Here is a 23414-nt window from a genome sequence, read left to right on the forward strand (position 1 = left end):
AACACAGGTAAATATACAATTATGATGCAAAGTGATGTGTAAAAGTTGATATTATGAAAAGTTATCTTTGAGTACAAGGAAGGCTTTACAGAAGTAAAATATAACGAGCTCACTTCTCGCACAGAAGTGAGAGAAGACATTCTACTTAGAGATTAGAAAGTGAGCTCAAAGATTAAGCACACGGTGTCTGTGGTGTTTCCTAGGAACTGGAAAGGAAAAGTGTAAAACATGTGGAAGCAAATAGTGAGAGATGAGTCAGGAAAGGAATTGTAAAGAACCCTGCATGTTGCAGTAAGGGATTGGAGCTCACTGCCCAAAAGGACTCTTAGACATGGAAGATGTCTAAGATTTGTGCTAATTTTTGGTTTTGTTTTTAAAGATAATAAAATGCTTAATTAAAAGGAAGTTTATAAAATAGCATGAGACAACATATAACATGAAAGAACAAATCAGGGAAATATCTTGGAGGGCGGCCTTATTTTAAAATATCCGTATGCCATTACATATAGTTCAAAATAACAATCTGATTTTGTTTGAAAATAATTTGTTAACCTTTTTCCACTTTTAGCCTAGTCTAACCCTAATATAAAAAGCTGGATTTACCAAGAAAAAAATTGTAATTACTTTTTTTAATAGGGTAAACGCAAATAAAAGTATATTATTGGAGATCCAAGATGGTGGATTAGGAGAGACAGAGCAAAATTCTCCTCCATGAAAAAGACTAGATATAGGACAGCAGCTCCAGGGTTCCACTAGCTGGGCAGGGACTTCTACACCCATAGAGAGTGTGTACTTGGAGAAACTGAAAGACTTCATTCAAGACAGGTGAGTGTTCGGCCCAGAACACCGCCAGGGAGTGGGCAGCTGGGGCCAGTGGAGAGCACAGTGGGGAGCAGCCTTCCACGCCCAGGCATCCTCCTTACTACCTAGCATGAGTGATAACCCTTCACAGACCTGCAGCCAAGAGCCCCCATGCTAGGGACTAGAGGTTGGAGCAGGCAGACAAACGCAGAAAGGGCAGCTTTCCATGCCCCGTGCAGCCATCTTTGCATCTGGCTGGGAGAACACCTTTCACAAGGCCCCTGGCCGAGAGCTTCCTTGAGGGAATTCAGGGTTCAGTGGGCTTGTGACGGCGTCTACCCTTCCTCCACAGAAGTCCACGGAGCGCACAGCATAGAGGTAGGAGTGTGGCATGGAAGTGCCAGGAGCCCTCCCCTAATCCCAGGGACTGGTGGGCCCAAGGTAGAGAGGGATTGTGGGGCGTTTGAGCTGAAAGGTGAGACACACAGCTCTGCAACCCCAGAGTATTCCACCTGTAGCCCCAGGAAGGGCTGGGACCACTGTGCCGTGGAGCAGACTCCCTGCCAAACTGCACAGAGCATGCTTCCCACCTAAAAGCTAGCAGTCCCCACTGCACATGGAAAATTGGTGCACTTTGGACCCCTACTCAGTGCAGAGATGAAGTTGGAGAGAACTGGCTTGAGCATAAGAGGTGGCTCAGGAGCGTCATCTGCTGGTAGATCAGGGAAAGTGCACTCTACCACAAGAAGACCACAGGAAGACCATATGTCTTCCTCATAAGAGACAAGGAAGGACACTATATATTAATAAAAGGCACAATTAACCAAGAAGAAATAACAATCATGAATGTTTATGCACCAATCAGGGTGCTCCAGGGTACATGAGACAAACACTGGCAAAACTGAAGGAAGCAATAAATGTTTCCACAATACTTGTGGGAAACTTCAATACACCACCCTCTTCTATAGATAGATCAACCAGACAGAGAACCAATAAGGAAACTGAGATCCTAAACAATGTGATGGATGAATGATAGACATATATAGAGCATTACATCCCAAATTACCAGGATATACATTCTTCTCTAATGCTCATGGAACTTTCTCCAAGATAGATCATATGCTGGGGCATAAAACAAGCCTCACTAAATTTTAAAAGATTGAAATTAGTCAAAGCACATTCTCTGAGCACAATGGAATGCAACTAGAAGTCAAAAACCATCAAAAATCAAGAACATTCACAAGTATCTGGAGATTAAACAACACACTCCTAAACAATCAGTGGGTCAAAGAAGAAATTGCAAAAGAAATTGCTAAGTATCTAGAGACAAATGAAAATGAGAACACAACATATCAAAACTTATGGGATGCAGTGAAGGCAGTCCTGAGGGGAAAATTTATAGCTCTAAATGCATATATTAAAAAGGAAGAAAGAGCTAAAATCAAAAAACAAATGGAAGAACTGCAGAAGCTAGCAAGTGATCAGCAAACCAATCCTAAAGCAAGCAGAAGAAATAAGGACTAAAGCAGAAATAAATGATAGAGAAAAAAATAGAATAAATAAAACCAAAAGCTGGTTGTTTGAGAAGATCAACAAGACAGACAAACCCTTTGCTAGACTGACATAGTCAAAAAGAGACAAGACCCAAATAAACAAAGTAATAAATGACAGGAGGAACATTACTGCAGATCCCGAAGAAATTTAAAAGTCATAAGAGGATACTAGGAACAACCGTATGCCAGCAAACCAGAGAATTTAGAGGAAATGGATAATTTCCTGGAAACACATGAACAACCTAGACTGACCAGAGAAGAAATAGCAGACCGCAACAAACCAATCACAAGAGATCCAATCAGTCATTAAAAAGCTTCCTACAAATAAGAGCCCAGGGCCAGATGGCATCACGGGGGAATTCTACCAAACTTTCCAGAAAGAACTGACACCATTCCTATTAAAACTCTTTCAAAAAAATTGAATAAAATGGAACACTACCTAACTCATTTTATGAAGCCAACATCACTAATACTACAATCAGATAAAGATGCTACAAGAAAGGAAAACTACAGGCCAATCTCCCTAATGACTACAGATAAAAAAATTTTCAATAAAATTCTTGCAAATCAAATCCAAAGCCACATTAAAAAAAATCATACACCATGACCAAGTGGGATTCATCCCAGTCATGCAAGGGTGGTTCAACATAAGAAAATCAATGTATTACAACAAATCAAAAGGAAAAAATCAAATGCTCACCGCAATAGATGCTGAAAAAGCATTCAAGAAAATTCAGCATCCTTTTTTGATAAAAATATTTCAAAAGGCAGAAATTGAAGGCAACTTCCTCAATATGATAAAGGACACATGAAAAACCCACAGCCAGCATAGTACTCAATAGTGAGAGACTGAAAGCCTTCCCTCTAAGATCAGGAATGAGACAAGGATGCCTGCTGTCACCACCATTATTCAACATTGTGCTAGAAGTTCTAGACAAAGCAATCTGGCAAGACAAAGAAACAAAAGGCATCCAAATTGGAAAGGAAGAAGTAAAACTGTCACTATTCACAGATGATATGATACATGTGGAAAACCTTGAGAAACTGATGACACAGCTACTTGAGTTAAAAAATTCAGCAAAGTGGCAGGATACAAGATTAATGCACGGAGGCAACAACCTCCTTAAGATCAACTATGAGATGTGGTCCCCTTCCCCATACTGTTGACACGCCCTTTAGTATGAACAAGTTAGGGTGCTCACTGCCTAGACACCCCTGAAGATGGAGAAAGAGATTAAGTGAGATGAAGGGGTAGCAACAAACGAGATAAGATTTAACAAAGGTCTATTAATACTGAAACTTTATATAATTATATATATACTTTGTTGGATGCTAGGGTATTGGAATGGCTAGAAGGAGGTAAATGACATGGTGGAACTGAAGCGTACAGCATCCTTTGTGATTTGCTCTACAGCTGCTCATTGATTTCTGCCTTGAAGGTCTTGAACTTCCTGTATATACCTTGTATTGCATAATAGGGAAGGAACTGAGTCTGTGGAACCATAACCCATAACAATTTTTGAAATTACCTATATAACTGCTTGTTGAGTGGTACATTGAGAGTTGATACCTTTCTGCATGTATGTTATATTTTACAATAATGAAAATGGCTGAAGTTGTGGAATTGTGACCCATGACATTCTTTGAAATTCGCTTTCTAACAATTTGTGAAATCATACTTTGAAAGTTATCACTATTATGTATACATGTTAAAGTTCACAATAAAATAAAATGGGTCAAGATCAAAAAAATATCATTATGTAGCTACATAAATTTACAAAGAGACTGAATTTTCCCACTGGAGATTATCTTATGAACTAAGCATGAGACCCCAAGAATACAAAAAACAGTAATAATTTAAAAAAGTTTTGTAGATAAGTCTTCTAGTTCTAAAACTAAGCATCTAAAACAAGAGATCCTCCTCAAAGCAATTATTAAACAATTCCTCTTGAGCCAAACTTCAAAAATAAGTCTAAAATTCCAGAATATGAAGTATTTTTCATTTTGAACATAGCTGATGGAAGAAGAGTTTTAACCAGGAAACATCTGGCTATGAGAATAAAAACTGTCACCTCAAATTTAGGAAGGCTGACTTCTGTAACAGTGGTAACAGGCAGCTGCCAGAACTGGTTTTAAATCCTTTTACTCAATTCAATGGCCTCTGGCTTCACTATCTACCAATCAGTGTCAGCCACTTGCTTCTGAAAGACAGCCAACCAGGGACAAATTCACTCCAATAAACGTGCCTTGGAGTCTGCCAGTCAACAGGAGTCTCATCCGCACGACCACACTGCTACAGCTGACACTGACCTGCTCAGACCTGTGAAAGGTGCCAATCCTTTGTTCTTCCCCCAAACCCCACATGAGGTCAGTAGCCAGTTCCATTAGAAGAGACTTCGAGCCAGCACAGCTCTCTCTTACCATGATGAGCAGTAAATTCCAATTTGTCCTTTTATTTCAGATATTGAGGACTAATTATCCTTTGGAAAGAGTTTTTCTAAAGTCCTATAATAATTTACCACTCATATAAATACAAATGAAGTTTGCTATTCCTCTGATCCACTTTACCATAAATAAAACTATCATAAATACTAGTAAAAGAATAAATAACAAGTAACACAGTATTGGCCTTTTCTCTCTAAATGGAAAAAAAATAGAATGTTACCTATTACAAAGAGCCAATTTTTTTAAAAGTATATAACTGCAGGTCAAACTGTCAGACTTGACCCACATTAAACTTGTTTTTGTTTAAGTGAGAATTAATCTAATATTCAAAAAAAAAAAAAAATCCACATAGGTGAACACAGTAAATTCTACTCACTCATTCAATAAATATTGACTGAGATCTACTGTGTGTGTAGGCCCTTGTCTAAAAACTGAGGATATGGCAGTGAACAGACAAAAATTCTACCCATGAGAGTGAGGTAAACACACAGTAACAATAAACAAGATAAATAAGCAAAATATATAGCATGTTAGAGAAGAAAACCTTAAACAGAGAAAGGAAAATCTGATGCATTGCAGGGGGACAGGTGGTTGAAATATTAGTCAGAATGACCAGAGAAGGACTAAGAAAGCAGCTTTTAAGTAAAGAAAAGAATGGAGGGAGCAAGCGATGAGTTTATCTGGGAGAAAGGCATCCCCAAAAGAGGGAACACCAAGCACAGAGGTCCAGAGGCAGGAATATACCTGGAGTGTTTAAGGAATAGTGAGAAGTTAAATATGGCTGAAGAAGAGTGAAAGAGAGAAAAAAAATAGAAGCTTAAGTCAAAGAGATAACAGGGACCAGATCATGTAAGACCTTGTAAGTCTGAGGAAGGGCTTCAGCATATATTTAGTGAAATGGAAATCAATTAGAAAGTTTTGTGCAGAGGAAAAACATAATTTAACAAATGTTTTAATAGTTTCCTGTATTGAGAATTGATGGAAATAAGGTTTTCTTAAAAAGACAAGAAGACCAATTAGCAGTCTATTTCACTAATCAAGACAGCAGAGGATGGTGGCTTGATCTACATGGTACAATGGGTATGGAAAGATGTCACTGGCTTCTGTATATATTTTGAAGGCAGACCTGACAAGGTCTGCTGACAGATTAGATGTGGCATGTAAAAGAAAGACAGGAGTCAAGGATGACACCAAGAATTTGGGCAGAGCAACTGAAGGGATGGAATTGCCATTACTGTGGTAAGAAAGACTACATGAGGTAGAAGGATGAGGGGAAATATCAGTAGCTCAGTTTTAAACATGCTAAGTTTGAAATATTCAATAACAATCCAAAGAGAGATGTCAAGTAGGCAGTCTGACAGATCTGGAGTAAAGGCACAGCAATCTGGCCTAGACATGTAAATTTGAGAATCATTAGCATGTACAAGTTAGTAATTAGGTCATGAGGAAGAAGCTACAAGACTAAGCCCTGCAACACAGCAATGTGCAAAAACTGAGGGATGAGGAGGAAGCAGCAAAACAGGCCAAGATGGAGTGACCAGAAAGGAAGGGAGGAAAACCAGGTGAGTAAGAGATATCATGGAAGCCAAGTGAAGAAATTGTTTTCTAGGAGGAGAGTTTTCTGATGAGTCAAATATTGCTGATAGACCAAGTAAAATTAGGTCTAAGAAATTATGGATAGATTTTTAGTAAAGTGGAAATCAGTGGTGACCATAAGAAAATTCTGATGAAGTGGTGAGAGTGAAAATCTTACTGGAGTGAGTTCAAGAGCAAATGGAATACAGAAAATCCTGAAAAATCTACAACAAAGCAACTAAAGGGCTAATAAATGAATTTAGCAAAGTGGTGGGGTACAAGAGTAACACTCAAAGTTCAGTAGTGTTTCTATACACAAGCAATGAACAACTGGAAGAAGAAATCATGAGAAAAATCTTCATTTACAATAACAACTAAAAAAAATCAAATATCTAGGAATAAATTTAACCAAGAATGTAAAGGATTGCACACAGAAAACTAAAAAGCATTGCTAACAGAAATCCAAGACCTAAATAAATTGAAGGACATTCTGGTGTATGGATTAAAAGACTAAAAATAGTTAAGATGTCAATTCAACCCAAAGTGATTTACCAATTCAACACAATCCCAAACAAAATTCTAACGACCTTTTCATGGAAATGGAAAAGTCAATCACCAAATTTATATGGAAGGGTAATGGGCCCCAAATAACCAAATCCAAATTGAAAAAGATTAATGACGTTGGAGGAGTCACACTTCCCAATCTTAAAAATTATTACAAAAGGAGAACTGAAGATGGTGAGACAGGGCAAAAAAACACCTCTGTGAAAAATACTAGATAAAAACCAGAAAGTGACCCAGAACACAATTTCCAGCGATGCACCAGCCAGACAAGGTCTGCTAAATCCACAGGGACAGTGCATTTGGTGAAACCAGGAGTCTGCCTTCTGAAATGAAGTCCCTGGAAGAGCACTGCTGAGAAGGGAGACCCATTCGGAAATCCCAGGGACCCTACGCCAATACCAAGGACTTGCGGGTCAGCGGCAGAGACAATTGGTGGGAAGACTGAAATGAAGGCTTAGGCTCCTGCAACAGCATTAAATCTCCAGGAACACCTGGGAGGTTTGATTATTAAAGCTGCCCTGCCTGCCTAACCACCCAGACACATGCCCCACATTCAGGGCGTACAGCACCAACAACACACCCAAACTTGGTGCACCAATTGGACCCCACAAGAATCAGACCCCCACATACCACAAAGACAAAGTTGGGGAGAACTGACTTGAGGGGAATAGGTGACTCACGGATGCCATCTGCTGGTTAGTTACAGAAAGTGTACACCACCAAGCTTTAGTTCTGACAAATTAGAGATCAAGTAAAGCAAATGCCAAGAGGCCAAAAACAACAGAAAATCTTAAAGCATATGATAAAACCAGATGATATGGAGAACCCAAACCCAAACACCCAAATCAAAAGAACAGAAGAGACACAGTACTTGGCACAATTAATCAAGGAACTAAAGATAGACAACGAGAACATGGCACGGGATATAAAGGACATAAAGAAGACCCTAGAAGAGCATAAAGAAGACATTGTAAGAGTCAATAAAAAAATAGATCATCTTATGGAAATAAAAGTAACTTGGCCAAATTAAAAAGACTGGATACTCATAATACAAGATTAAAGGAAGATGAACAACAACCCAGCCTCCTCGAGGAACACAGAATGGAAAATGAAAGAACAAAAGAAAGAATGGGGAAAAAAATCAAAAAAATTGAAATGGATCTCAGGGATATGATAGATAAAATACAACATCCAAATTTAAGACTCATTGGTGTCCCAGAAGGGGAAGATAAGGGTAAAGATCTAGAAAGAGTATTCAAAGAAATTGTTGGGGAAAACTTCCCCCACCTTCTACACAATATAAATACACAAAGCATAAGTGCCCAGTGAACTCCAAATAGAATAAATCCAAATAAACCCACTCCAAGACATATTCTGATCAGACTCTCAAATACTGAAGAGAAGGAGCAAGTTCTGAAAGCAGCAAGAGAAAAGCAATTCACCACATACAAAGGAAACAACATTAGACTAAGTAGTGACTACTCAGCAGCCACCATGGAGGTGAGAAGGCAGTAGCATGACATTTAAAATTCTGAGAGAGAAAAATTTCCAACCAAGAATACTTTATCCAGCAAAACTCTCCTTCAAATTTGAGGGAGAGCTTAAATTTTTCACAAACAAACAAATGCTGAGAGATTTTGCTAATAAAAGACCTACCCTACTTCACATAGTAAAAGGGAGCCCTACCAACAAAGAAACAAAGAAAGGAGAGAGAGAGAGAGAGAATTTTAACAGACATACATAGAACATTACATCCCAGGTCACTGGGACACACATTCTTCTCTAGTGATCATGGATCTTTCTCCAGAATGGACTGTATGCTGGGACAAAAAAGAAGCCTCAATAAATTAAAAAAAAAAAATTGAATTTGTTCAAAGCACATGCTCTGACCACAGTGGAATACAAATAGAAGTCAATAGCCATCAGAGACTTGGAGAACTCACAAACACCTGGAGGGTAAAAATGAGGGGGAGATGAAAACATTCGCAGATAATCAAAAGCTGAGGGACTTCATCACCAGATCAGTCCTATAAGAAATGCTAAAAGGAGTTGAGCAGGCTGAAAGGAAGGGACACTAAACAATTGACTGAAACCACATGAAGAAATAAAGATTCCCAGTAAAGATCACATGGTAAATATAAATACCAATACTACTGTATTTTTGATTTGTAATGCTACTGTTTACTTCCTACAGGATCTAAAATACATAAACTGTTATGATAAATCAGTGGTTTTGGACTCAATGTAAAATATGTAATTTCTGACAAGAATACATAAAGGTGGGGGGAATGGTGGAGTATAGGAACACAGTTTATGTGTCCTATTGAAGTTAAAGTTGGTATCAAAGAAAAACAAGATTGTTATAGATTTAAGAGGTTAAATTTAAGCCCCACAGTAAACACAAAGAAAGTATCAGAGAATATGACCATAGAGATGAAAAGTAAAGTATGGGTTATGAGAAGTGGAGGAAGGGGCAATGGGGAGTTAAGAAATGAGTGTAGGGTTTCTCTCTGGGGTAAAGGGAAATTCTAGTAATGGATGGTGGAAAGGTGATAGTATTGCAACATTCTAAATGTGATTAAGCCCACTAATGGAATGCTAGGGAGGGGGTGGAATGGGAAGATTTAGGCTGTATATATGTTTCCACAACTGAAAAAAAAAAAGACAGTCTAAATAGATGACAATTAAATGCCAAGGATGATCCTGGATGGGATCTGAGGATGGAGGAGAGGAGGCTCAAAGGGACACAGATGGGACATAAGAAAATAAAAGGAAATATAAAATGTTAGCTTTGTATCATTGTTGAATTTCTTGGACTTCTTAGCTGTGCTTAATGGGATTGCATAAAAGAATGTTCTTGTTCATAGGAAATGTATATGTGAATTATATTGTTTGTTCAAAGATGTGTGCAGCTTGCTCTCATATGTTCAGAGGACAGAGCAATAGATGATGGATGATAGATTGGGAGGGAGGGAGAGAGGGAGGGAAAGAAATGGTGTGTGACAGGATGTTAAAGTTGGTGGATCTGGGTATCGGGGGAGGGGGGTCGGGGTATGCTGGAGTTCTGTGTATGGGGCTTGTATTGTTTTTGCAACTGTTCCTGTAAGTTTGAATTTATTTCAAAATAAAAATTAAAAAATAAATTATTACAAAGTCACAATAATCAAAACAGCATGTTACTGATTGGAAGACACAACATAGTAAAGATGTCAATTTGCCTCAAATTAATCTACATATTCAACATGATTTCAATCAAAATCTCAGCAGAATTTTTTAAAGCTGCAATGTCAAACTGATTCTAAAGTTTATATGGAAAGGCAAAGGAGCTAGAATAGCCAAAACAATTTTGGGTTTCTTAGACTTTATACACAAAGCACAAGCAAAAAAGAAAAACATGAATGGGACCTCATCAAAATTAAAAACGTTTATGCCTCAAAGGGTTTTATCATGAAAGTCAAACAATAAACTACACACTGGGAGAAATATTTGGAAACCACAAACATTATCAGGGTTTAATATCCAGAATATATAAAGGAATCCATCCTTCAACTTAACAACAAAAACACAAACAACCCAATTAAAAAATAGGCAAAAGACTTGTATAGACATTTTTCCAAAGAGGAAATGTAAATGGCCAAAAAGCACATGAAAAGAAGCTCAACATCATTAGCCGTAAGGGAAATGCAAATCCAAACCACAATGAGATAGCATTTCATACCCAACAGAATGACTGTGATTAAAAAAATAAAAAAATAAATAAATAAAAATAACAAGGGTTGGAGAGGATGTGGGGAAATAGGAACACTCATTCATTGCTGGTGGCAATGTAAATTGTTGCAGCTGCTGTGGAAGTTAAGATTTAAAATGCATAGGGTTTCTATTTGGAATGATGGAAATGTTTTGGTAATGGATGGTGGTGATGGTAGCATGACATTGTGAACATAATTGACAGCACTGATATGTATGTCTAAATGTAGTTAAAGGGGGGAAATGTCAGGTTGTATATAAGGTAATAGAGTAAAATTTAAAAAAAAAATCCATGGAACTGCACAACACTAACAATGAACCCAAAGTTAAACCACTGACCATAGTTAATAATGCAATTATAAAAATGTGCTTTCATCAATTGTACCACACCAATGCAGGGTTTTAAAATGGTGTGGTGTATGGGAATCCTGTGTTTTATGCATGATTGTTCTGTAGACTGACAACTTCTCTAATTAAAAAAAAAACTGAATGGAAGAGAAATTATTGAGCCAGCAAGTACAGACAGTTCTTTCAAAGATCATCTTTCAAAGGTAGATGATCTAATTTTCTTCTTTTCATTTACCTGCAGTTTTAAATCCTTACATAATGTTTAAATAGTACTTTTATAACACTTTTAAGTTTTTTTCTTACTTGAGTACATGTGGCACTAAATGGCTAAAAATAAATGCCAGACCAGAGCACTAAAGGATAAATTCATAAAATTATAGTGCTAAAAGGCACCCTTGAAAATGTCCTAGATATATAATGATAATATAACCTGGTTATCATTTTGCTTATATTTATAAGACCACAGAGAGACTAAAAGTTTCAAGGGCAGTGTTTCCTGCTGGATGAAAATAATCTAATTATAGGATATTTTATACAAGTCAAATACACAAAATCATTAGTCATATTTAAATATTGACTCTACTAGAATTTTTCCTCAATACACTGAATGTTGTATGGAAGATGGAATGAGTTGCCATGTGTGATCCCTCAGCAATATTCAGATTAATTTGAGGGTTCAATCTTAGAGTGCCAATGCATGGGAAACAAAAACCAAAAATCTAACTAGCAATTTTGTTGTTTCAAGGTAGGACCAGTGTAGCATGCTGCTTCCTTTTGAAACTGAGAAGCTATTACAAATATTCTAATAAATGTTTGCTCAAGACATGTCACAAAATGCTTAATATATATTTAATTGCTTAAATATATTTTAATTGTGGAAAAAATTAATACAATGTAGATCTACCTCATTTTTAAAAGACTAAAAGTTTCAAGGGCAGTACATTATTTTATTGATATGACAATTTATTTCCTTATTGATGGGTAGTTACACTACATCCAGCTTTTTGATATGATACAATAATTATCCTTCACCTAAATGTATGTATATATATATAACATGTTTATATTAAATATCCCCAAGGTACATAAATGGATATTATAGATCCTTAACATATACAACACATATATATCACTCCAAAACATATAACAGACTTAACGTGTGTGTGTGTTTGTGTGTTTGAACAAGTGCATGTTTTCTGTAGGATCTAGTCCCAGAAGCAAAGCTGTTGGATTAAAGGGATCAGATTTCTGATACATAGTATTAAATTACCCTTCAAAAAGAATTTACCAATTTTATCTACCAACAGGGTATGAGAATGTATTTTCCTCACATTTTCCAACCTTGGTTATTTTTTTAATATAATATTTCTCCATAGGATTGCAAAAAAAATGGTATCTCATTTCTGTGTTAATTTGCATTTTTCTGATTACCAAAATTGAATATCCCTTGTAAAACTATAAAATTTATTAATTTTGATTATTAGCCCCAATTAGAATTAGTTTTATAGCAAAACAATAACACCAACTGTTAAAAATTTAGGTTTACCTATTAGAATCATTATCCTTAATAGGAAATTGCTGACTATCATTTTTTTCACTCTTTCTTTGTTGAATGAATCCATCCTCATCATCCTCAGCAGCAGCAGCATACAAGTTTTCTGACACTTCCATTTCACTTCTTTTGTGCTTCTTCCTTTTTTCTTCAACCTTTAACAAAAAATTGACAGGATAATTGTCATTACTTCATTCAATAAAAAGAACTATTTTGTTTTCATTAATCTTATCATTTGGCTCAAGTTTCATTGTCATGATGTTAATCAATAAAATTTTGTTGCCTACTTTAACTTTATTCATTACACATCATTGAAGTTTTGGAAACTCTTCTTCATTTCTGTGTAAGTGAAAGAAACAGAATTTCCCAAAATTTCAAAAAGGCTTTTCTTAATTCTGTGCTGTTATTTACATCTACCCATCACCAACATTTTTATCCCCATTTGACTAACAGAGACAGAAAAATAAAAAGATCAATTCACAAAATTTGTCCTTTTCTGCCTTTATCACCTGGACTTTGCATTGAACAGCCAGATCTAGAGGAAATGACACTGTAGGCTTCAGCAAGAGAAAGGGAGCTTTCCGCTTTCCACCCTAAGCTTTCCTTTCTCCCACTGTCTTTTATAATTCTCTTCATTTGGATCCTGGAGATATCAAAAAAGTGAAGTTGCTCACTGAAATACGTGAAGCAAAGTTTCCCAGAGAACAAACAAGAGGTAGAGCAAACCTGCTGAACTGTTAACTGTGGGATTCTAGAAAATAAGCAATGTTCCCAAGTTTTAAATTCAGTAACCACAAAGCTTTATGGGTAAAGGGCATATAAGTACTTATCAACTTTATCCTCATTATCCATTGATAATAGGACTAAAACCCAGGAAGTTTAAATGATTCACCCAAAGCTCCTGAAGCATCAATACCTAGCATTTTATGTCACCAAAAATAGATGATACAATTCTATAATGCTGAGTCATGTAATTTGAGCAGATAAATTATGGATAAATTCTCATTAACCAGATAAATTAAAAGTATGACTTTGGCAAAGTAATTTAATTTAATGTCACCTAAAGAAGGGCTCAACTTCTTTTCCTTTTAAAGAAGAATACATCTAGATTTTTGTCTAGCTTTAAAACTCAATGTACCTCAGAACTCAGCTTTCTAATTTTAAGTACTAACTTTTTTGCTGAGTTTATACTACCTTTATGATAAAACAATACATGTCAAAAACTCTACCAGACTTTATTAAACAACTTAATGTAAAGATTTGATGCAAATATTTGTAAGTAGTGATTAAAAATATGTGGAAGCATATATATTTGTTATGAAAAATATCTCAAAGTGTTCACATTGGAATTATAAAGTCCAAGAGATGGAGTAAAGCACATAAAGCAGCACAAACAAATGCACAATAAGTAGACTAGTTTAGCTGGAATATTTGTTACAACTCTCAAGGTTAGATATATATTTGTATCCCCTCTCTGTCATTGCTTCTTATTTTATTGTCTAAGGAAATGCATCTTTAAGCCAACAGAAAAAAAAAAAAAAACAAAAAAACTTAAGAGCTTATTACTTTCTTTTTTCTTCAATGCTTATCCTTGTTCAGAAAGTCACATAGTATCTGGCTAAATTAGTTTTCCAGCTTATGTGCCACTTGGAAGACTTAGGATGACTAAGGACACAAATTATGAGAATCTTTCCCTGAACTCCTCCTATCTAGACTGCAGAAATCATGTTTCTAAACAACTACATATTTGGATAACCCCATTTTATACATGAACTTTTCATAAGTAGAAAATCAAAATGTATCAAATAATTGATAAGGAGAAACAACAGAGTAGCAGCAAGTGAACCTCCATCTCTTTTTGAAGTTGAACTTTCTCTTTTTCCAAAGCCCAGAACTCTACTTGCAAAATGCCTATCTCATTCTTAAACTTTTGCATATCTTGCTGTAATTTTTCATTTAGATATACTTTTGATGTGCTGTCACTATATGGTGGAGAAGAACACACATTTTCTAATTCAGATTCCATGGTTTTATAGTTATTAGCATTGCAATTATCATGCAATGGCTTCTGGAACAAATCTTGCATTGGTTTTGTTTCTCATAAGTGTCTGTGACAGCAAAAAGGTTGTGCTTTTTTGTTTGAATCATACGTTTCATTTCACTGGAGTGGGTAAGCCACAAATCAAGAAGGCTTTGGGGATCACTAGACTAATGTATATGTCCAATGTCTAATTTCCAATTCATGGTATTTTGGTTTGTATTTTTTGTCTTTCGCATATCAAACTCTTGGTCTTCTTTAACTTCAACTGTAACTACATCTGGGTTCCTTATAAATTTATTTTCTGCATCATTATAAAAACTCTCCTTATTTTTGTGAAAAATATGTTCAGTGTCAGGTTTATAATCATTTTCATAGTCTAATTTATTATCATTTAAATCAAGTTTAGAAGATGACTGGCAAGTATACTCCTGGGACCCAGAGGATAAATGAGATGGAAAGACATTTTTGAGACTGGGTTCTCTTTGTTCAGGAAATGCCTGGAATACAACAGAGATAGACACTCCAAATGCATCTTTTTCTTCATCATCAAATACATTTTTTATCAAATTAGAGGATAGTTCCTTTAAGTTCACTCCTTTAGAGTTGTCATGGAGTGGCTCTTCCTTGGGACAAGCAGTAATTTTAAACTTTTCACAAATTTCACCAAACTTCTGCTTTAACTCATTTGTGATCAGTTTTAAATTATTTTTCCATTCTACCTTGCCTTGTTTGATCAACAGTTCCTCATACTTTTGCATAAAAGGAAGTCCTGAATCTACAGATATATCCTTTCTATCACATTCCTCATTCATTTCTGATTCTTGAGACATTTTTTGCAGATGGAAAAGTGGAAGATTACTTTGCTTGATTTGATTCTCAAATGTCTTTTCTGTTGGGGTGCATGTTTTAAAAATAACTTTATCCTTAAGTAATCAAGTATGGACAAAGAAAAATTAGAAAATAATTAAAGTTTAACTCTTAATCTATGTTTAGCTATTCCCAAATAACTGAATTGTAACTAAGAAGTGATAAATTACTTGGCTCAGCCTAAAAGATGAGAAAAAAATGAAGCAAACCCAATTTTGTCACTGTTTGTTTGGACTAAGCTTAATTCATTATATATTAAATTTACCAGAATTGAATTAGGAGATAATTTTTAATATTACAAAGGTTTCCTCACTTTAAAAACATTTCGCCTGATCATGCCTGACATAGAGAGTCCCTATAGTGCAATTAAGGATGTTTTTTACAGATTAGTAACTGGAGAGTAGGTAAACTTTAAATGATTAAGAACCATGGCCATTAACATCAATCAGGAAGAAAAGCAAATTCTGAAATTTTAATTCAAATTATATACTATGATAGCATTATGTACCTAGATAATCTCCTGTCCAGATCTAATACATTCTAATGTCCACTAATAGGGGTGGCTTAAAAATTTTTAATAATATTTACTGATTGTCTGCCCTAAAATAAAATATGTGGAAGACACTAAGGGAAAAAAATTGGAGAGTCATTATCTGTACTCTAACACCAAAAGCCTCATTCTGGAAGGTGTGGTTCTCTTTTTCTTCCAATGGTAAACGTTTTGCTATAAGTTACTAAAGATTCTAGGAATATTTTAAGTTTTATAAGTGGTTAAAATGTTTTAAAATAATAAATGATAATCTATAGATTTTTAACAGTCTAGTCCAAATGTAATTTTATTTGGGCCACGCTCATTATTAAAGCACCAAAACAAAATTATACCAGAAATTTAAACTTTCACATACCTGTGGTTGGTTGTTTTCACTTCCATCAAGCCTCTCTTGTTCTCCCTCTGATTTCATTTTTAAGTCTAGTTCTGCTGACAAATTATACATTTAGTTAAAATGAACTACTTAGAACAGTTAGATAAAAGATATAATCTTTATAACAATAAACAAAATAACATTTAACCAACTGAAAATATAAATTAAAGTTAATCTTTAGCTGAATATTCACTTCTTTAAGAAATATTCATAATTATCCAGGAAGATTTCCCATAACAGTCTGTGTCTTAAAAGATGAACAACATTTGAGACAGAATAAACTGTATAGGATTTCAGATAAAAGGATATAAACATTTCAGATATATAGGAAATAGGTATACACTGCTAGAGGTGTAAAAGTAATGTAACTTTGGAAGCCACAAATAATGTAGTTGAAGTTTAGCATATTGTTAAAAAAAGTACTGTCATGAAGTAGAGAATAGTGGACAGTGTCCCTTTAGATGTTTCTACTGTATTTTTTCAATTTTGTTTTTGGTTGTGTTCATTTATGTTGGGTGGATGAATTTGTCAATGACTCTTTATGATGTTTCTATTTCTTGACTCTGATGACATCTAGTGTCTCTTCATATGCATTACTGAACCATTTGTTGAAGTAATTTTGGATAATTATTTTTATTTTTCCTTCTATTCCCAAAGTTCTGAGTATAATCCTTTTATGCACTCTCAAGTGTATTCTAAATATTAACCTGAATGAAATTTTTCTGTCTCCTAATTCCCCTTTGTTATTATATGTTGCTTTGGTTAAAGGAAGAATGCAAATGCCTTGCTAAAAGGTATTCTGTTTGGTTGCAGGTTGCATGAGGGGAGAAAACACAAAAGGAAATTTTGCCATGAAATGATTTTTCAATGTCAGAACTATATTATAGAAGTCATACAGGGGTACTCTAGAGTTGAATGCTCTAACTTCTTTATTATCTTCTTTGCTCTCTTTCTTTTCTGATAGCTGTGATTCACACGGGTCATGGAGAGAATAATTCTCTAATAGAAATACAGTTCCAGTACTAAACTTCTCTTTATCTATTAAGGTCATCTGTCCAAATTCTGTGGATGCTGACTGACTTTCTGGTGATTGACTGTGATACAAATAGACATTTATCATCAACTTTCAAATCCCCAGATGTTCTGCAATGCTCACTACTGAGGGTCAAACTAGTAGAATCCCAATCTGAAAAATCTGAAAATAAAATTTTCATTCATTAGAACGTAACTAATAATACAAGTCTGACTAACCTGCACAAATTCTCTCTTCAGAAAAGCAGTCCTATGTTCTCTCTCACATAAACATACTACTTTTTTGTGGCTGACTGTATTTTACATGTATCATACCTGCCGTTCACTTAGATAAATTTCGTTAACTGTCTCTCATTTTTTCCTACATTTTTATTGCTTAGGATTACTTTGATTCACTCAGCAATCTCTATTACATATTTTGTTTTTCCACAAGAGCTTTGTTTATTAACAATTACAGTTCTTCAGGGATATGAATTTTTTGTTATTAACAACAAAATTTATGTTTAAACACTTTAAATTTAAAAATATATGACAATATTTACATGTGTGTATGTTCTAGAAACATGAGTTTAAAAAATGTTTAATGAATTTACTATGTTAAATTTAAAACGACTTTAATACAATGAAATGGTCTTTCCTGAATGCACCAATATTGTCAGAATTCATTTTCTAAGCCTTGGATATACATGAAAAATTTATATGAGACATGATAGCCTTAAATGACCTAATTGTTTCCATGTAAAAACTGGATAAGTCTAAGTCCATGCAAAATCCAGAGTACAGAGTGTCATGATATAGGAAATGAACGTACAATGAAAATATTTTTCCTTTTTTTAAACTCAACTGTCAGATTTGAATTTCTAAAGACAAGTGAAAGAAAAAAGAAATGTAGAAGTGAAACTTTAAAGGCCACTTTGTCATCAAAGGCCCCTTTATCATTTGATAACCAGGAACACCTCGGTTTAAAGCACTGGTTGTAAACTGTGATCTGAGAACCCCTACAATCCCAAGATTGGTTCAAAGGGTCCAAGAGATCAAAACAAATTTTAAAATATTAAGATGTTTATAATATTAAGATATTAAGAAATTCTCATTCTCTTGTAAGTAAGCAATGGAGTTATCCAGAGGGCATGTGATAATGTCATAGGTCTAATGGTTAATGGAATCTGTGACTGTGTTTGCTTGTATTTACCAGATCCCTCCCCCCAACACACACACAGAGCCCACTAATCAGAATATCTGATTGGCTTAAGATCATCAGTATAAAGACACTAAAATGAAATAATTAAAATTAAACACATTTGACATGTGAAGCTTTACCCTAGGTAAACACTGGAAAACACTGGAAAAATCTTAGTGTTCCATTATTAACCTCTATGGCTCCCTAAGTATAGGGATTCCAAACAGGAAACTTCAGGATGTCTAAACACAGAAACATCTTAATTAAAGCTTACATTTTAAAAATCTCTTTATCTTATGCTTGTTGGTACATGGGTACCAACAATGGCATATCTGCATTATTTATATCAAAACTTTCAATTAAATTTGCAAAAAAGAATTTGGCATAAGAAGATGGTGGGCATTTCCGATATCTTGTACTTTTTTTCCAGAGTTAAATTTGTATTGTAAAATTTACCTGATTTGGATGTTTGTACATCCTTGATTCTCACTGCTTTATTAGGTGCAGAATCTTTCATTTCAACGATAGGCTGCACGGGCTTTGAAACAAGATGATTAATAAATAAAGTATATTTCACAATCTATAGTTAATAACTGAAGATAAAAATATGAAAGTTGTTACCTTCACATGAGGATATTTCTCAGCAGAATCTAAAAGGCAAAAGGGACATATATAATCAAGGACATGTGACTACGATAAAAGCCAAGCCACAGGTTCATGCAGAGTTAGTATCAAGCTGAATCCTCATGCTTAGCTTTGAAAATGATTAGTTTATATGTAGATTTTTTGGTTAAGACAACATGACGGAAATAGGAATCTATTATAAATACCAAAGAAAATAACAGAAATAAAGGTTTAACAAAACATGCAGTTGAGATTTCAAAAGTGAGATTATGTATCAACTGACTAACTTAACTAGAAAAGTATACTTACGTCAGTGTGAACATGCTGACTGACGGGAAGAAAAGTGACCCTTAATCAGAGGAGCAAATCATGACCCTAAGAAGATAAATGTCAAAACTGATGGCAGAACCCAACAGCATATCTTGAATGCACTGCATTAAGGTTATTTATACCATTATGCTACAAGTATTTAATATTTCATGTTCTTTAATTGGCCCTGTAATTTAGAAAGTAAACACTCGTGATGACAGTTGAGTTGCATGCATAATTCATTTCTCATCACAGAAATAAAGTGATCTGAATTAATCACCTTGGATATACACTTGTAGAATAATAGTTAATAAAAATATTCATTTTTTTCCATACCCATGTGGGTTACTGGTATGCCTACATTTCTTGTATCCTCTAGTTTAGCCATCTTAAACTTTCTTGATCCACTCATGCAAGAAGGTATACAAAACACATCTAAGAAATAATGTATAATAAACTTTCAACATTGAAATATGATTATCAAAAAGGAAAAATAAATTTAATTGCCACAGAAATAGATATTAATACCCTTTCATATTTAAAATCAGTGCAGTGATTTTTTTAGTGAATTCAGTAACTTGTCGGGGAAAATAAAAATCTTATTCAAGGAATGAACTCTATACTTTTTGTTTCCAAAATTAGTTTGGTTTGGTATATCACACTAGTCTTGAAAGGATTTTTATGAAACAGCCATCTTACCAAAGAATTAGCTGCCTTACAAAAAAACAGCCCATGTTTCTCTATTCAAATTAGTCTCATTTGATTAACTAACACCATGCAACACATCTTCAATGCCTGACAGAGAAGGGAAAGAGAACTGAGTGACTGCAGTTTACCCAATTCCAGCACTCCCTCCTGCTTCCCGTGTTCTCCAGAGCAGTAATGATCTAATCTTCAGTTTATAGGGAAATACACTAAAGCCAGGTGAGTTCGCTCAAGTTTCCTCAATAACTGTGAAATTACTTAGCTAACTTCTTTTCCTCCCTCCCCTCATTTCCCTCCTGCTCCTCAAAAGTCATCTCTAGATCTGGGCTCTGCAGTACCCCTCTTCTACCTTCTTTTTATGAATTATCCTCACCACTTCTTTTCTCTTTGTTTAGCAGTGGTAACTTGCATCTATAATTTCTATTTCTTTATTTCTTTCACACTCCTTACCCTCTCCTATAAACAAAAGCAAAACCACGCCTTTGAACCTTTTATGTCTTAAACCAGGACACACACCATGGCTAGTCTTCTAGATTCTTTAAAAGTGAAGTCTGGAGGAGGCGGGGCAAGACGGCAGACTGGTGAGCTGTAAGTTTTAGTTACTCCTCCAGGAAAGTAGGTAAAAAGCCAGGAACTGCGTGGACTGGACACCACAGAGCAATCTGACTTTGGGCATACTTCATACAACACTCATGAAAACGTGGAACTGCTGAGATCAGCGAAATCTGTAAGTTTTTGGCGGCCAGGGGACCCGCGCCCCTCCCTGCCAGGCTCAGTCCCGTGGGAGGAGGGGCTGCCAGCTCCGGGAAGGAGAAGGGAGAAGTGCAGTGGCTGCTCTTCTCGGAAACTCATTCTACTGATTCAAACTCCAACCATAGATAGACTGAGACCAGACACCAGAGACTCTAAGAGCAGCCAGCCCAGCAGAGAGGAGACAGGCATAGAAAAAAAACAACACGAAAAACTCCAAAATAAAAGCAGATTTTTGGAGTTCTGGTGAACATAGAAGGGGGAAGGGCAGAGCTCAAGCCCGAGCTTAGGCCCTGAGGCGCATATGCAAATCCCGAAGAAAAGCTGATCTCTCTGCCCTGTGGACCTTTCCTTAATGACCCTGGTTGCGTCGTCTATTAGCATTTCAATAACCCATTAGATCTCTGAGGAGGGCCGTTTTTTTTTCTTTTTTTTTTTTTTAAATCCTTTTTTCTTTTTCTAAAACAATTACTCTAAGAAGCCCAATACAGAAAGCTTCAAAGAATTGCAATTTGGGCACGTCAAGTCAAGAGCAGAACTAAGAGAGCTCTGAGACAAAAGGCAATAATCCAGTGGCTGAGAAAATTCAATAAACAACACAACTTCCCAAGAAAAGGGGGGTGTCCGCTCACAGCCACCATCCTGGTGGACAGGAAACACTCCTGCCCATCGCCAGCCCCATAGCCCAGAGCTGCCCCAGACAACCCAGTGTGACGGAAGTGCTTCAAATAACAGGCACACACCACAAAACTGGGCGTGGACATTAGCCTTCCCTGCAACCTCAGCTGAATGTCCCAGAACTGGGAAGGAGGAGCAGTGTGAATTAACAAAGCCCCATTCAGCCATCATTTCAGCAGACTGGGAGCCTCCCTACACAGCCCAGCAGCCCAGAACTGCCCTGGGGGGACGGCACTCACCTGTGACATAGCACAGTCATCCCTCAACAGAGGACCCAGGGTGCACAGCCTGGAAGAGGGGCCCACTTGCAAGTCTCAGGAGCCATACACCAATACCAAAGACTTGTGGGTCAGTGGCAGAGACAAACTGTGGCAGGACTGAACTGAAGGATTAGACTATTGCAGCAGCTTTAAAACTCTAGGATCATCAGGGAGATTTGATTGTTAGGGCCACCCCCCCTCCCCGACTGCCCAGAAACACGCCCCACATACAGGCCAGGCAACACCAACTACACACACAAGCTTGGGACACCAATTGGGCCCCACAAGACTCACTCCCCCACTCACCAAAAAGGCTAAGCAGGGGAGAACTGGCTTGTGGAGAACAGGTGGCGCGTGGACGCCACCTGCTGGTTAGTTAGAGAAAGTGTACTCCACGAAGCTGTAGATCTGATAAATTAGAGATAAGGACTTCAACTGGTCTACAAACCCTAAAAGAACCCTATCAAGTTCAGCAAATGCCACGAGGCCAAAAACAACAGAAAATTATAAAGCATATGAAAAAACCAGACGATATGGATAACCCAAGCCCAAGCACCCAAATCAAAATACCAGAAGAGACACAGCACCTAGAGCAGCTACTCAAAGAACTAAAGATGAACAATGAGACCATAGGACGGGATATAAAGGAAATCAAGAAGACCCTAGAAGAGCATAAAGAAGACATTGAAAGACTAAATAAAAAAATGGATGATCTTATGGAAATTAAAGAAACTGTTGACCAAATTAAAAAGATTCTGGACACTCATAGTACAAGACTAGAGGAAGTTGAACAACGAATCAGTGACCTGGAAGATGACAGAATGGAAAATGAAATCATAAAAGAAAGAATGGGGAAAAAATTGAAAAAATCGAAATGGACCTCAGGGATATGATAGATAATATGAAACGTCCAAATATAAGACTCATTGGTGTCCCAGAAGGGGAAGAAAAGGGTAAAGGTCTAGGAAGAGTATTCAAAGAAATTGTTGGGGAAAACTTCCCAAATCTTCTAAACAACATAAATACACAAATCATAAATGCTCAGCGAACTCCAAATAGAATAAATCCAAAAAAACCCACTCCGAGACATATACTGATCACACTGTCAAACATAGAAGAGAAGGAGCAAGTTCTGAAAGCAGCAAGAGAAAAGCAATTAACCACATACAAAGGAAACAGCATAAGACTAAGTAGTGACTACTCAGCAGCCACCATGGAGGCAAGAAGGCAGTGGCACGATATATTTAAAATACTGAGTGAGAGGAATTTCCAGCCAAGAATACTTCATCCAGCAAAGCTCTCCTTCAAATTTGAGGGAGAGCTTAAATTTTTCACAGACAAACAAATGCTGAGAGAATTTGCGAACAAGAGACCTGCCCTACTGGAGATACTAAAGGGAGCCCTACAGACAGAGAAACAAAGACAGGACAGAGAGACTTGGAGAAAGGTTCAGTACTAAA

General features: G+C 36.2%; 1 pseudogene; it reads right to left on the bottom strand.

Moving 5' to 3' along the window:
* LOC119523987 overlaps positions 1-23414 on the bottom strand; it is a 123363-nt pseudogene that overhangs the window by 42557 nt on the left and 57392 nt on the right.

The sequence above is a fragment of the Choloepus didactylus genome, chromosome Y, assembly GCF_015220235.1.
Source record: "Choloepus didactylus isolate mChoDid1 chromosome Y, mChoDid1.pri, whole genome shotgun sequence".
Classification (NCBI taxonomy): domain Eukaryota; kingdom Metazoa; phylum Chordata; class Mammalia; order Pilosa; family Megalonychidae; genus Choloepus; species Choloepus didactylus.